Here is a 14,666-nt window from a genome sequence, read left to right as displayed (position 1 = left end):
TAACCTAAACCACCACCTTGTTTTCACGTAAGTCAGCACTCGAAGTTTTTAATGACCAAGATAATTCCTACCTGTGACGGAGTCAAAGCGGCACCTTAGAACGAAAGTTGGTTCTATTATATTACTGATTTCCTGTGCCACAGCCTTCCCACTGATTTGGTTACTTTAATTCCTAGTGTGTTGGTGGGGGGAAGCAGTTGTCGGACACAATGGGCTCTTATTCAAAACCTGAGATGTGTAAAACTCAATGTCTCTTTTTTTTTTTTTTCCTATAATCATTTCCAAATGAGCGCTTACAAGGAGAACTCGGAACTGGCTTAGTTGAACAAATTGATTTCTCATGCTTGAGAAAGTGAAGTTAAACATCCTTGGGAAGCCTAGAAATTTAAATTTTGAGAACTAGATTTTTTTTAAAGGGCTTTTGATTTATTAGATTTAGAACAAGACTGTTGAAATCACCTTGAGGAGCAGAATTATTTATGGCAGCTGCTTACAGTACCAGTGTAATGCCACTTTCGCATGTTTTTAATTTGGTTCCTTCACGTGGTCTGTGCTGTGTTAATGATCACCTTGTCATGCTGCCAGTGGAAAACAGTTTTATAAATAATTCCCGCTGGTAAGATGAAAGTGTTAACAGAAATACTTCAGTGAAGGTCTTGATTAACTTATACACTTGGCTTGATCACAGTAAAGCTTAGACTTACAATATCTTGTTACCAGAACTAATAAAACCCATTCATTTTTTCATGTACTGTGTTAATTACCCTTTTACTTTCCCTCATGGGCAGACACACAGAGGCTGATTTCATTTTTGTGTTGAAGACCACAGTTACACTTTTAGACTTCTCCTTGCTGTACTTAAAAGTTCCTACCCAAACAAAACCAACCTTCCCTAATTCCAGAATTCATATATTGTAATAGTAGATGTTCAAGACTATAGATTCTTACACTTAGGTGCTGTATTTAACCTACCTTTACTATAAAGAGCTGAAGAAAGATCTTTTAATTTTTTTTTTATTTTCTCATACTTACTGAAAGCTCGCTATCTTATGTACATGCATTAAGAAGCACAACTAAAAACTGAATTTCCAGAATATCTTCCTTTAATTCAGATTCCCCAAATGTAAGTATTCCAGTCAATTGGCATTTAGCAATAGAGAATACTAACATACCACCTCTGAGAAACTTCAGGAAAACAGGCATGTGCCACATTCTCTGAAGCTTGACAGCAGTAGGATCACTTAAACTGTGTTAACGAATGGCCTTTTAGAAAAGATGTTCACAATACTGATTTCCATCCCCTAAAGCAAACTTCTTGGGGGTTGGACTAGATGATCTCCAGAGGTCCCTTCCAACCATGAGGATTCTGTGAAAGCAATGTGTTTGGGTAGATCATTTTAATTAGGCAAGATCATACTCAGGTGGGCAATAGTCTTTAAGGGTATATACCAAAGTACAGATTATTTGATACTTTGGTATCAGTGACCTCATGCTTCCCTAAAGCAAGGTCAGCAGACCTTGGAGTTCAAATACAGTGGGTGTAGGGAGAGCCTAAGGATAACATGATCTCAAGGGTGAAGTAGTACTTACATACACACAAACAGAAGTATTTTAGGCTGGTCTGTAGAACTCAACAGTGGTTTCATTTCAGATTCATAGGACTAAAGGCAATACAGGCAGCCTTTGCTTGTTAGCTGCCTTTTTTTGCAAGGTGTTTTGGTTTTTAGTGTGTTCATCTGTGTGCCGCTGTGAAAGGCTGTCACAGGGTAGAGGTAAATTCTCCAAATTAGGGGTTTTACTTGATTCTCACCATTTGTGATTAAGGCTCACCTAGTGCCATGGCAAGGGGAAGTAGAATGTGGCCTTTGATGAAGGAAACTAATTTGAAATATACAGATGGAAAAATAAGATGTTAAAGGCAAAAAGAGTCTTTAGGTTAAAGACACATGTTTCAGTCACAGAGTCACAGTGGACTGTAACTTCAAATGGCATTACTAAGTAAAAAAGATAAAAAGTTCCTTGAGCACCTTGAGAGCACTCAAAAGTTCCTTGAGTTCCTTGAGAACAGAAGTGAAGGAAGCTTAGGTTTGGTAGGTTTTTTTAATGGATTTGTTTGGCAGGTAAGTAGATTGTCTCATGTCTGATGATTCAAGTTTCATCCTTTCAATAGGCATGACTGCAGTACAATCTCTTTTCTTTACCCAGTTGGCTATTTCATAGAAACAAAACTTAATGTTTCATATTCCCATATCCTTTTTTGTCAAACTGGATTGAAACTGGCTCACAAGTTGTAGTGGGAAATACATACACAGAAGTATGCCTCCTGATTTCCTTATTTTGTTTAAAAATGGGGGAAATCCCTCTGATGTTGTTTATTCTTTCAGATTGCCAGTTTGATTTAATAAAATATACTAGAACTGTTATTCTTTTCTGTGCACTGAGTGCTCCCTTCCTCTCTACCAGCACTCACATTTCATTCTCCGTGGTTCTTTCACCTTTTCAACATATCTTGAATTGACCTCTCTAAACTTACAGTCTTCTGCTTTTCTTTCTCATTTGTCTCTTCGTAATTTGCTTTGTAAATTTAATTTTGTGAACTGAATATTTTTGTAAGGCGTGTTGATGGGCTGTTGTTATTAGGGTTGTCTAACACTCCTCAATTATAAAATCCTGGTTTTCAACTACTTGTGTTAATCCTTACTAGTTGGTACTGAGATTTTTCTATACTGTGAGTATTTTTTGTAAAATTTAATTATTTGGGTTTTGTTACTGTAGACATGATTCTACATACGAAATTAGGAGGAAATACTATATTTATGCAGGCTCTGATAAAAATTGAAGGCCTTTTCTTTGAATACTGTTACAGATGTATGCTCTGGATATGCATTTTTTTGTAAAATACGTACAAATTTGACTGAGAAATAGAACTATAAAATGCTATACTTTTCATATATATATATATATATATATATATATATATACACACACACACAGAGTCAATAAAGATTGAAAGGAGCCTAAAAGGTAAAACCTCTGAAGATTTTTGTGTTCACAAAGCGGCTTAAATTTCTCTGCTCCTGAAATGCTTACGTGCATTCCGAGCAGGGCTACTGAGGATACTCAGTGCCAGGAACACTGCCTCAGGATTGTGCAATTGTGGCTGTAGGTAGATCTGGTCCAGACTGTGTTTAGATACTTGAAATGATGAAGGTATAGATTTGCTTTTCTTTTTGGACCTTGGTAAATGATACATCTTCCTCCTCCAGCCCTTCTCCACACCAAGAATATTCGGAAGATTGCAAGGTCAGGTATCTAAATGTTAGGAAATTCAACTGCTATTTCAGCTGCAAGTTGAATGTGATAAAGAGAGTAAGACCAGGATCACAAGAAGGGACATGCCAAAGCTATTTAGTTTTGCCCTTGTGATTTTGCATTCTGTCCCTGCCTCTCCCAGAGGGCTGTTTTGTGCAGGTAAGCAAGTCATTCCAAGCAGAGTTTGGAAAGGAGGTCACCATGCTGAATGCTTAGCCGGATACCTTGCAGGCATGATTTGCAGGAGTACAGAGCACACACAGCTGAAGCTAGAGGGAAGTGCATTTTGAATATTAAAGCATTATAGGGTGCTGACTCCTTAGTGAAACAAGTCATAATGTCTCAGATCAGACATATAAACCAGTCAAGATTTTTTAGTCCTCATGACTGTCTACTCTTCTGCAGAATAGATAGTGTCATTCCTTCTTTCCGTGCACATCGTTATAAGTGATTTATGAAGCATACCATATCACGATGAATGACTGAGAGCCCCAGGTTACTTAGCCATTCTGTCTTCCATGCCTATTTAGAGTATTTTGTAATATTTTGAATAAGAAAAGTTCAAAGCCATGTATTAAATGTGTAGAGAATAGAAAAAGAGATTTCTTCCCTGTGATGGGGAAGTCCCTGGTGTTACATAGTTCATGTCTGCATTACTATGTGAGACATGAATGTTTTTAATTTTTGTCTTGTGCAGGGAGCACTTCCATTCAGCACATTGGGGAGAGCACTCAGAACTTAGTTCCTTCTCAGCTGAAGAGGCACAAACCTCAAAGAGCTTTGAAGGAAATGGAAAAGACAAATGTAAAGTCTGTATTAGACAAATATATTGGTATCTGTGTTGGATAGTCTATTGAAAAACTCTGGTATTCTTTGACTGAATACTACTTATCAGTCAAAGAATTTGTGTATATATTTACACTTCATGCAAAACTAAGCAGCTCCTGCTCCTTACATAAATTTACTTGGACAAAGTCCTTGAAGTAATTCATACAGACCATGTTACAATTTACTAATCCACCTGAGCATGCCAAGGCCTCTGGAATGCCATGTCTGCTGAAGATGCAGATGAAGTTGCAGGGAGCCACCACACCAATATCTGAGATGGAGATACGCTATCCAAGTCCCTTGGAGCTTGCTAGAGGATGGCCTGATGACAGCTAGAAGCTTCATAGCAAAACTTGAGCCTGCTGTTAACACATTCAGACTACAGCTATTTGGAAATGCCAGAGCCTGAGGTATTTCAATCAGAGAGGTACAAGTAAGTCATGCGACTTGAGAGAGGTGTAGACCTGCCCATGTAAATAGAAGTGTCCTGGTTCAATGAAGGTGCAAAATCCAGAAGTCACCTAGGTGGCAAGAACTGTGTGAAGGAAAAAGGGTGTGAACCACTCCTTAAGATTTCTTTAAAGTGAACATCATTCAGAAGAACAAAGAAAGAATCCTGATTCTAGAAATGCCTCAGTCACAACAGCATGGTTAGGATCAGTAGGTCTTCAGTGTGAATCAAAACTTGTAGTAGAGTGAGGAATATGTGTGTGTAATCTCATTTCAGAGTATTTCTGAAGGAAAGGGCAAAAACCAATTTGCTCTCAAGTGAAATCACTGGTGCCTCATCATTCCATTGAAAAGAGCCAGTGGTTCTCTCATGGAGTGAAAATGCTTTTGAAAAAATCTTTGGAGATGGGTATTTTCCATTCAGGATTGAGACTTGGGGCTGTTTACCTGTTACGCATCTGCAGGGGAACTGCCCCTAAGTTCTCCTTAGATCACTGCCTCTAAGTGACCTGTAATCACTGAGTTGTTGAATAGGATAAACAGCACCTGCCTGTCTGTATGACTGCAGCTCAACAGTCTGTCTGACTTTTTTTGTTGTAATGTCAGAAAACTCACAACGGACCCCACTACAGTGCATTGAAAGCAATTTGCAAGTAGGCACTGGAAGGTGTTTTGATCTTGACAGAAAAAAGCAAGAAAATTCTCTTGGTCACATAGCACCTGCAGTGTGAATGTTTTGTGGTCCTGGTAGCTTCTCACATTTCAGACAGTTTGCAAATTTTGCAAATTTAGTTGTATTTTCATAGCATTGTGCATCTGTGTCCATATATCAGCAAAATAATAAAAATAATGTGAGCTGTTCTTTACACACATTTCATCCCTTAGATGACATCTCAGACAATCTGTACGGTATTGGAAGCTATTCATGTAAGGGTAGCTGGGTTTTTTTTTTCATCAGGCATTCATATAGTGAATGGTTTCTGTGGGCTTTTGCTCCTTAAGTGTATTCTCTTACATAGTGAGGAAAGGGGTTTACAAAATTGGCCAGTAAAGAAGCTGAGACTGTATTATGAACATTTTTTACATTATTATACAAACGATTTGTGGTACTTTCTGTAAGAGCAATTTTATGGCCACTTTTTTTCGAATGTCACCCTCTTTTAACAAGTAATATTAAACAAAGATAAAAATTAAATATAAACCATCCTAAAAACAGTGTCGTCCCTCCCCCCCCAGCATTTTATAGAAGGTATCAGAAGCAATGCAAAGACTTGAATTATGGAGGTTTCTGAGTTGTTTTTTTTTGCTATTCTGCTCAAAAATACCTTCCTTCAGTGAGTCACACATACACTTGAATCAGATGTGTTGTAGTAAGTTAGCAAGTGTCTTCTCTGCTCAGATGTGCTCAATAGCCACAGTTTGCAGGAATCTGCAACTCTGCCTTGTTCCATCCTTTAGAGAGAACTACTGGAAGAAGGATGAGAAATACCAATGTAAACTAACATTTAGGAGAAAGTGTAGAACAAGATAAAAACATGTTGTAACCTAAGAGACCTTGAAAATCAGAACATTTTTCAATAATCTAATATTACTCTAAATTCTAGTAATTCAAAACTGCAGTGTTTCCTTAGTAGTTGTCATCAGCTAAGTCAAGCTTGCATCTAGAATGAGAGTTATAGTGCCAAAATAGTTTAGTATTGTATCAGTACTCATGTAGAAATAAATAGCATTTTTATGCTTGTTTTTGTGTCTTGCAAAAAATTCACCAAGATACACTTAATAATTCACATGAATTGGCTTAATTAAAGAAAGAGGAGAGAGAACTTTTGCATTGAGACTTATAATTGTCTTAGCAAGATTTACTGGTGTGTCTGGAACTCATTAAAATCAGTGGATTTTGCAGGAGGAACTTTATGTTACAGCTTTTTGAAAAATTATATTATATAGAAAATGTGCAAGTACTGTGATTTTTTACTTTGTATTCCCAAATTTATGTCAACACCTTAAAAGTTGTTGTCAGCCCACTTATACAACATTAGATCATCACATGGATGAAGGAACAGTTTGCTTTCTAGAATACAATGCCACTAATTAAAGTTGAAAGTGAATGGACTGAATTAGAATCAGCTCATCCATCAAAGACTGGCTACTGATTATTTACTGACAGTGCTTCATTTAGCTCTATTAATTACTCAGTGGCACTGTTATGTAAAGGTCATGCTTGAAAAATTAGGAAAGAATACATGAAAAATTATTTTATGCACTCAATGCTGGAGTCTGGAAGTGGTAAATGTTAAACAGAGTGTTCATGTGAATAATCTATTAAATGTGGTTTTTTTATCAGCATTTTAATTGTGAGTGAGTAAACAGAACAGCAGCTTACAGATCTGGATAGCCTCCTCATGCAGGCTGTGATGGTCATGGCTGTGGCTCCATAGCAATAAAGGAAAATTTGCTTTTCTATTACTGCTTTTAAAATACCTTGCTGCTTTTTTTTTTTGTTCACCCCAACTTATTATAATAATTATAAGATTTTTAATTCTTTATACTCATTACCCCTTCTTTCTTTATTCCTTTATCCTTTATATTATAAGCCTCTTACCATCATTCCACAGATATCACTCTAAAATTCCATCTATGATACAGGAGTAAATGTGTCTCCTCTGTTCCTACAGCAGAGCTGTAACATACAGCTCTTTCACATTCAGTAACTTTGATCACAGTAACTTCGATCAGTGCTAAGCAAAAATTTCTGTATAGGTGGTACATGCCAGTAACAAGAGTCTTCAGTTACACATTTAATTCTAGTCATTGATACTAGTTTGGAAACCATATTTACCTTCATTTTTTCCAGTAAATAATACATAATTTGAGTTTAAAAAACCATATGTTCTCATTGGCAGTGTTTTAAAAATTAGCTGAATAATATTTTTACCTTATAAAATGGAAAAGCATGAGTTTTGTGAGTTTAGGCAAGGGGTACTGTCTTTTTGCTGTTTAAATTAGAACATGGCTTGGAGGAGGGGAGGCTCTGCAAAAGTGGTAATGTAAGAGGTAAAGTCCGAATGCTCATTTCCTCTTGACAGATCTGTGAGCTGTGGTTGTTTTGTAATAAAACCCTTCATGTACAGGAGCATGGCTTACATGGGAAAATCTTATATATACATACATATATATTTAAAAAGGAAAAATAACGCAGTTACTGAGTTGAAAAATACTGTTCGGTTCACATTCCAAAAAAGGGCTTGAAAAGATGGTGAATATGTGTGTGCTCTTTTCCTCAAGAAGGGACTTAATTTTCTGTTCAGTCCTGAGCTGTAAGTTTCCATGCTAATCAGACATGTTATTAACTCAGATCTGTTTATAATCAAAGTCAAAACTGAGAGCAGCATCACCGCCACTCTACTCAGGGACTGCAACTATTAAGAAATTAGTTTTGATTAGTTTGTTTTGTAATGGTGTTGTGTTTTGACATCGTGTTGCGTGATGTCAGGAAGGGCCTCTTTTTAAAGGCATCCTGAAAAAGCACGGCTATAAAACAGACTCAGGCAGGGAAATGGAAAACATATGAAGCAGCTGTACGTCATCTAGGGAATGGTATTTCTTGAGAGGATAGAAATGATCTAATTGCCTTTGATTTTATGAAACACTATGAAAAGGAATCTGCTTATATATTAGATTTTACATAAATGGTCATTTTAAGAAGTGGAAAGTTTGATGTTTGTAACTTAAATTGACACAGTGCAATTGTAAGAGCCATCTGCCAACCATCCAGATGCAACAGTTACCATTTCTGTATTTTCTTTCTCTTTTTTTTTTTTTTTTTTTCCCGATTGGTGGGGTTGTGTTGGTGTTTTTTTTTTTGTTTGTTTTTTTTTTTTTTTTTTTTTTTTTTTTTTGTTTTGTTTTGGTTTTTTTTTTGTTTTTTTTGGTTTTTTTTGTTTTTTTCTGGGGGGGGGATTGGTTTTTTGTTTGTTTGTTTGTTTGTTTTTTCCCTTTTGTTTTGCTTCTCAGTTGTCTTCTTTTAATCCCAGTGCCCAGAAGGGTGATAGCACTGTAACATTATTGTGGAGACTGGGTGGGTATGAACACCCCTTTACTTAATTTTATTCTGCCCTGCTGTTTTTCCGGTGGTAGCATTGCATGTCCAGTGACACCTATGCATTTTGTGGCTGTGGAGTTGCACAATTCCTGCCTACCTCAAACTAGAACTTATTTCAACATAGGAAATGCATTTTCTAGCCTCACTTTATTTACCAGCTCTTTTAACTCTTGGGTTGGGCCAATGGAATTTTTTTCTTTCTTAAATTTGAAGGCTTTTTAAGTGTTATGAAGTCTAGGCATACATAAACACAGCATTTTAAGCAAAAAATATATCTGCAGCACTGCTTCACTCAGCTCTCTTATATTTCATATGCTGAGAATAGAATAAGCTTGATTATTACTGAGCACCAAAAGAAAGACAATCTTTATATAACAAAGAAGTGATTAGGTGAGATTTTCCATTTGCAAATCTAATATTACAGGTATTAGTGACCGTGATGCTGAATCTGCCATCATTTGGATGAGAACCTGATATCTTGCTTGATACTCACCATCTTTTACAGTGATGTATCAGAAAAAAATAAGATCAATCTCCAGTTTTGCCAAGCAATCTTTCAATGATCTTTGTTGCTTTAAAGGTCCATGCCTTTTTCAACTTCCCTCTGAAGTAAGAATACTACCTCATTTTACCAGGGTGTTATGAGGCACCATATTGATAGTGATGTATTAATATTTATAACTTGATGGGCAGCCCTTTGTGCAAGAAAGTAAAAAATGTTTTACCAGTTCAGATGGTAGTGGTCTACCTAAAATACTTTCTCTAATTTCAGTTGGAGAGCTTACCCTATATATTTTCCTTGAAAACATCACTACTGTTGGTACACTGTTCTTTAGGAGATTTTATCTCAGAGGTGTTACACAAAGCTTCCTTGCAGATTCACTTCTCTTTCCATTTGTTCTGAACACAGTATATGTTTATAAAAATTGCATTGCTCTTTGATCTAGAATGTTAACAATTTGCAATATAAAAATTACAAAATACTTTGTTAGGCAAGGAGTATGTTCTGCTTTTCTCCTTTGCCTATATTTTATCATGGTTGTGCATAAAATATTATACATCTTAATACATCCTTTCAGTTCCCCATAATATCACCTAAGCTTTAACAGAGAACAGTTGTATAGTTGGTGGACACGTAATAGGCTACTAGAAGAAATATTTACATCTGGCATGATCAAAGCTTTTGGACTGTATGAATGTGTATGTGGGAGGTCTAATTTTTATGTGGGCGGATTCACAAAGACCAAAACAGTGCAGTACTTAACCCCTTTCCCTTTATGAAAATTCAATTCCTCAAAATGAAAAAAGTATGTAGTACCTGATTCTTATCTTTATTTTTCATTTTGATGAGTAGTATTAACTATTCTGCTTGTAACTACTTGTTTTAAGTCATAGAGAATTTTTTTTGGTATTTCAACCCCTGTACTGGCTTATTTAGTAAGATGCTTATCTTGCTCATGATGTTTTTGCACGTTGGAACATATGCATATTTTCAAATTTTAAAAACTCATATTTTTAACACAATTTTTATAGTCTGTAGAACTGCCGTGGAAGGACCTCTGCTGTGTTTTTGGTTTATAGCACTAGCTATATCTTCAGGTTTGGTTTTAGCAGGTTTAGTTCTTCTGGCAGTAATCAGCTGTGAGCCCTGGCTATTTGAATTTTTTTTTAATTCAGTTACTTTAAATAGTTACATTATGAAAGGCTATTAGCACTCATTTAAATAATCTCAGCATTTTGTTTGCAAGGCTCTGACAGGGACATTTGGGATGATGGCTGACCTGGGCTAGCAGATTACTGAACGGGGAGGTCTCGCTCTCCCTTTGGCTTCTTTCCTTCCTCCTGCTGTCCTGTGATCTTCCCTTCCCTGGCCCCCAGCTACACCAGTTCTAACTGCAGGGTAACCAGCTCAGCTTGCCAGCCAAGCAGAAGAGCCCACACGGCAGAGCTGCATGCCAAATGCCTTTTGTGCTGTTCTGAGCCTTCATTTACCAGGTGATCAGCAGAGTACCTGAGCTGGCTCCCAGGTAAGCACCAGGGGCCTGGGGGGCTGTGGTGAAAGGGAAGCCACTTGCCCTTTTTGCCCCTGGTGAGCTTGCGTCTTGCTCAGAGCACTTTCTGAAGTCACAGCATGAGTCATGAACACAGCATCATGTGTAATATGTGGTTTCTTGAAAATCAGACCTGCCTTTGCAGGCAGATGATGATGTGAGGAGCGCTTCTTGTAAAAAGTGAAGACTGTGCATTTCTTTTGAGAAGACACACATCTTTTGTGGGTATCTTCAGAGATTCTATGCATGCTTACAGCATCCCTGGCACTTACTTTTAGAGCTGGGGGTCATCAAAGCAATAAAACATTTTCCCCCATGAAAATGTTTTTTACCTATTAAATCATGGGTACCTATGTAACTTTGCTTGCTGTTACCCATTTGCATTACTTCAGCACTCCAGGCTTCTTTTGGATATATGCTATATCTTTTCATTATCCTTGTAGCATTGACAGTCCACAAATCAAATCCTGAACTATTCTAGCATCAAATTTGTGTAAACTGGTATCAAAGTTTGCGACATTGTGTTATTTTTCCCCATCCCGGGCAGCTCTGGAGAGCCTGGCAAGGCACTACTTCTCGACGGGACCAGGGCTTGTTGCGATTCCCGGGCGCTTCTGCCTTCTGTGCACCAGGCGGGGGCTGGCCGTGCTCTGTTGCCGCGCGAGGGACGAGACAAAGAGGGAAGGAATGTCCACGCCGTCCGTGCAGTCTGCTAGAAAGCTTTAATTGCCGTGGGGAGCTGCAGTGGAGAAGCCGCAGCTCACTCGTAGCGCCGCATGGATGGAAAATGGCCCCGAACAAAGGAAGGCATGAGGTTTTATAGGGGGCAGGCCGAGGGAGGTGGAAGCTCCCCTCGCCCAATGGGGGCAGGCTATGGGGGAGTGATGTGGACCAGGGTAACCAGCGGAGACGCAACAGGGGCGGACCAGGCTCCAGGGTGAATGGGGTTGCGGGAGCAGGGTGACAGGCACAGAACTCTCCAGAGTGGACAGTGGGGTGGTTACAGGACTGGCATGGTGATGCTCCAATGATAAGTAACCCGGAGCAGACCACCGCAGTGGGGGGAACACGGGGAGTGCACGGGGGTACACAGAACCGGCTAACTAACACATATCAGAACCCCCTAATCTGAACCCAAACCCGGGATGCAACAAAAGTCAGTTAATATTCAGGGTGTTCTGTAAGTAACAGCAGCTGAGGGAGCATTTCAGAAATCATGGAGTCATTCCTGATACTCTGCAGGAGTGGAATGGAATGAGCGGGTGGAAGTGAAAATTCTTCATCTGCCAGACACTGGTATTTTGTTGAGTCTTTGTGAACACCTGAAGTACCAAGATGCTGCTATGCTAGCTTCTCTAACACAAAGCCCTTGCAAGGTAGGCAGACTCTTAGCCAGATTTTGGAACCCTAAGTTTTAGTGTTATCAAAGTTATGTGGCTTTGTTTTCTCTGGTCTCAACACCAGAACTGACACACAAGTTTTGTTGATCAGTTAAATGGCATCTGCAGTTCACAGAAAGGTTGTCAGTGTGTTCAGGATCTTCATGTTTTTCCTGAGTGCTACACATTCTTTGCATGTTTTCCCTGTATTCTTTTCTCTTTTTTAGTTTGAAGAAAAGAAACAGCAACAAAAAAGGACTTGCCATTTCCTTTGTTGCAACTTGTAGGATTCTCTACTAGACTGCTATACTCTGTGACCACAAAACTGCCTTTTCTTCTCTGTCATGCTGCTGAAAAACTGCTAACAAGCAAGTTTAGTCCAAGCAGAACCTCAGCATTACTTGTTTTGCTACCTCTTGGTAGTTTTCAGCATGGTCACATAATACCACAATTAGAGGCTTCGATCTATTTCTTGATGTCTTTCTCAGCAGTTCAGCGTTCTCATTCGTAAAGAGAGCATCACTGTATGTATTTATACTTCAGAAGACTAAATGTTAAAAAGGCCTCAGAACTGGCAGTGCTATCTATAATTGGTCCTCCAAAGCAACAGCTAACTCAGCAATGGGAAGTACCATGTTTGATTTCTAGCTCCCTGCATCACCTAATTTGCTAAATATTCAAATACAAATAAAGTGTCATAAGGAAGAGGCCATATATAAATACTTATCGTAGGCATTCAGGAATCATCATAAAACTCAAAAATATCATCAGAATTCAAAAGAACTGAGTTTAAAATATTGCATTTTGTAAGCATTCATAACCAGGATGCTTGTTTCAGGCTCAGAACACCATACCGTTTTAATCTCTGTTTTTTCATCTCTGAAGATTGCCAGTATTGCTGTGGTCCCTATGGCACTTGAATGAAACTGTTTCCTATCTAAGCCTAAGCAAGCCAAAACAAATAAGACAACCACTGTGTCCATTATTTAAATTATCAGACTGGTACCAAATGGAGTACAGCAACAGGGAAAGCAAGGGTTTAAAAAAAAAAAAAAAAACAAAAAACTCAAGAAAACAAACACACACCCCACACCAGAAAAGCAAACAAACAAGCAAAAATCCCTGCAAAGGAGTGTCAGCAAAAGCAATATCTAAAAACGCCAATACCTAAAATAAATAGGATCGAAATGTTGCACTACACCACTGCTCAAGCACTCCCTCATGGAAGAAACTCAGGGGTGTCCTGATAATGTGGTAATTCCTGACATGAAGAAAACAGATTTGAACATTTGATTTTACTGTGTACCAGAGACAAACTGTGTATGTAACATTATTAGTGTCACTAAGAGATTGACTGCCTGCCTTCCTGTTGCTTGTTCAAGGAGATTTCCATTTACCCTCATCTAACTCCAAGATAAAGAAGGGACCATCTGTTCTTTCTCCTTCACTCCCTTCCTTATTATGATCCTTTGTCCTCATCATCTCAAATACTAATTCATTCTCCCCAATGCCCTCAGTACATTGCCTGTTCTGTCAAGTGCGTGTACTCATATTTCCATCGGTCTGTTGTGCCCTTAGATGTTTCCTTATTCTTTGGCATGTATATTTGCCTAATCCTGGTGTTTTAATGTGAGTTTCTCTGCTGTGCCAATGTACCCCAGAAAACCTGCAGCTGGCCTGAGACCTCGGGAGGGGTTACAGCACAGGGGTCTGTGCTCTAGCTCTGAATGTAGGTTGTTAGGGAGAAGTCTTGGTTGTACTGCTGTGCCTCTTCCATGTTGTTTTCTTTCAGGAGAAATGCTTAAATATAGTCAAACACAAAAAGTAAGGTGTGCCTTCCATATCTGTATGGATTCTTACAAATTCTGACTCTGCTGTGTTGTCTGCTCCCAAATTACAGCCTTCAAGAATGGCTTGTCCTTATGTACCACTACTTAGACCATTCAGTGAACATTTTTCAGTTTGCTGGTGACTATGGACATGGATTAATTTTGCCAAAATCCTTTTTACAGTATTAGGGATTTTAAAGAGGATTGTCCACTAGCTCTCCTCTTCTGCCCCTCTTCCTGCACCCCTTTTAAAAAGGAAAAAAAAATTGCATTAAAGTTACAAGTGGAGAAACTCCTACCTGTGGACACACAGGACTTGTGACATTTTTATATACTCTGTTATCAAAGGCAGCCCTAGGACCCAGAGAGTTAAATAAGCATCTCCTCAAATGAGAGCAGTGAGCAAGTTCAGGGAAGAAATACAGTGTGGATGATAGCTTTGTGTGCAGCACTGGCATGATGCCAAAACCTGGATAAATATAGCTCTGTGATGGGGTCATAAACAGTGTCTGCCTTTCCCATCTCAAACATCTTTTCTAAGCCAGTCTTCGTGCCTGATCTCTCTTACATGTGTGAGTGTGTATGTATCTCTTATTATATATAAAGAGATTACACACCGAATAATTACTCATTTTATATCCCAGCCCTTTAAAAACATATCATGTGTTGTAGGTTTTGAGTTCCAGTGAAAACGTTACATGAGATCTAAGGCATA

General features: G+C 38.4%; 1 protein-coding gene across 1 annotated transcript in view; it reads left to right on the top strand.

Moving 5' to 3' along the window:
* The window catches only part of THADA (THADA armadillo repeat containing), a 215,153-nt gene that overhangs the window by 197,975 nt on the left and 2,512 nt on the right, over positions 1–14,666 (top strand). The gene's annotated exons all lie outside the window — the stretch shown is intronic.

This window comes from Vidua macroura, chromosome 3, assembly GCF_024509145.1.
Source record: "Vidua macroura isolate BioBank_ID:100142 chromosome 3, ASM2450914v1, whole genome shotgun sequence".
NCBI classification, from domain to species: Eukaryota; Metazoa; Chordata; class Aves; order Passeriformes; family Viduidae; genus Vidua; species Vidua macroura.
Note: the sequence above shows the minus strand (reverse complement) of the source record. Positions and strands in the feature narration are given on the sequence as shown.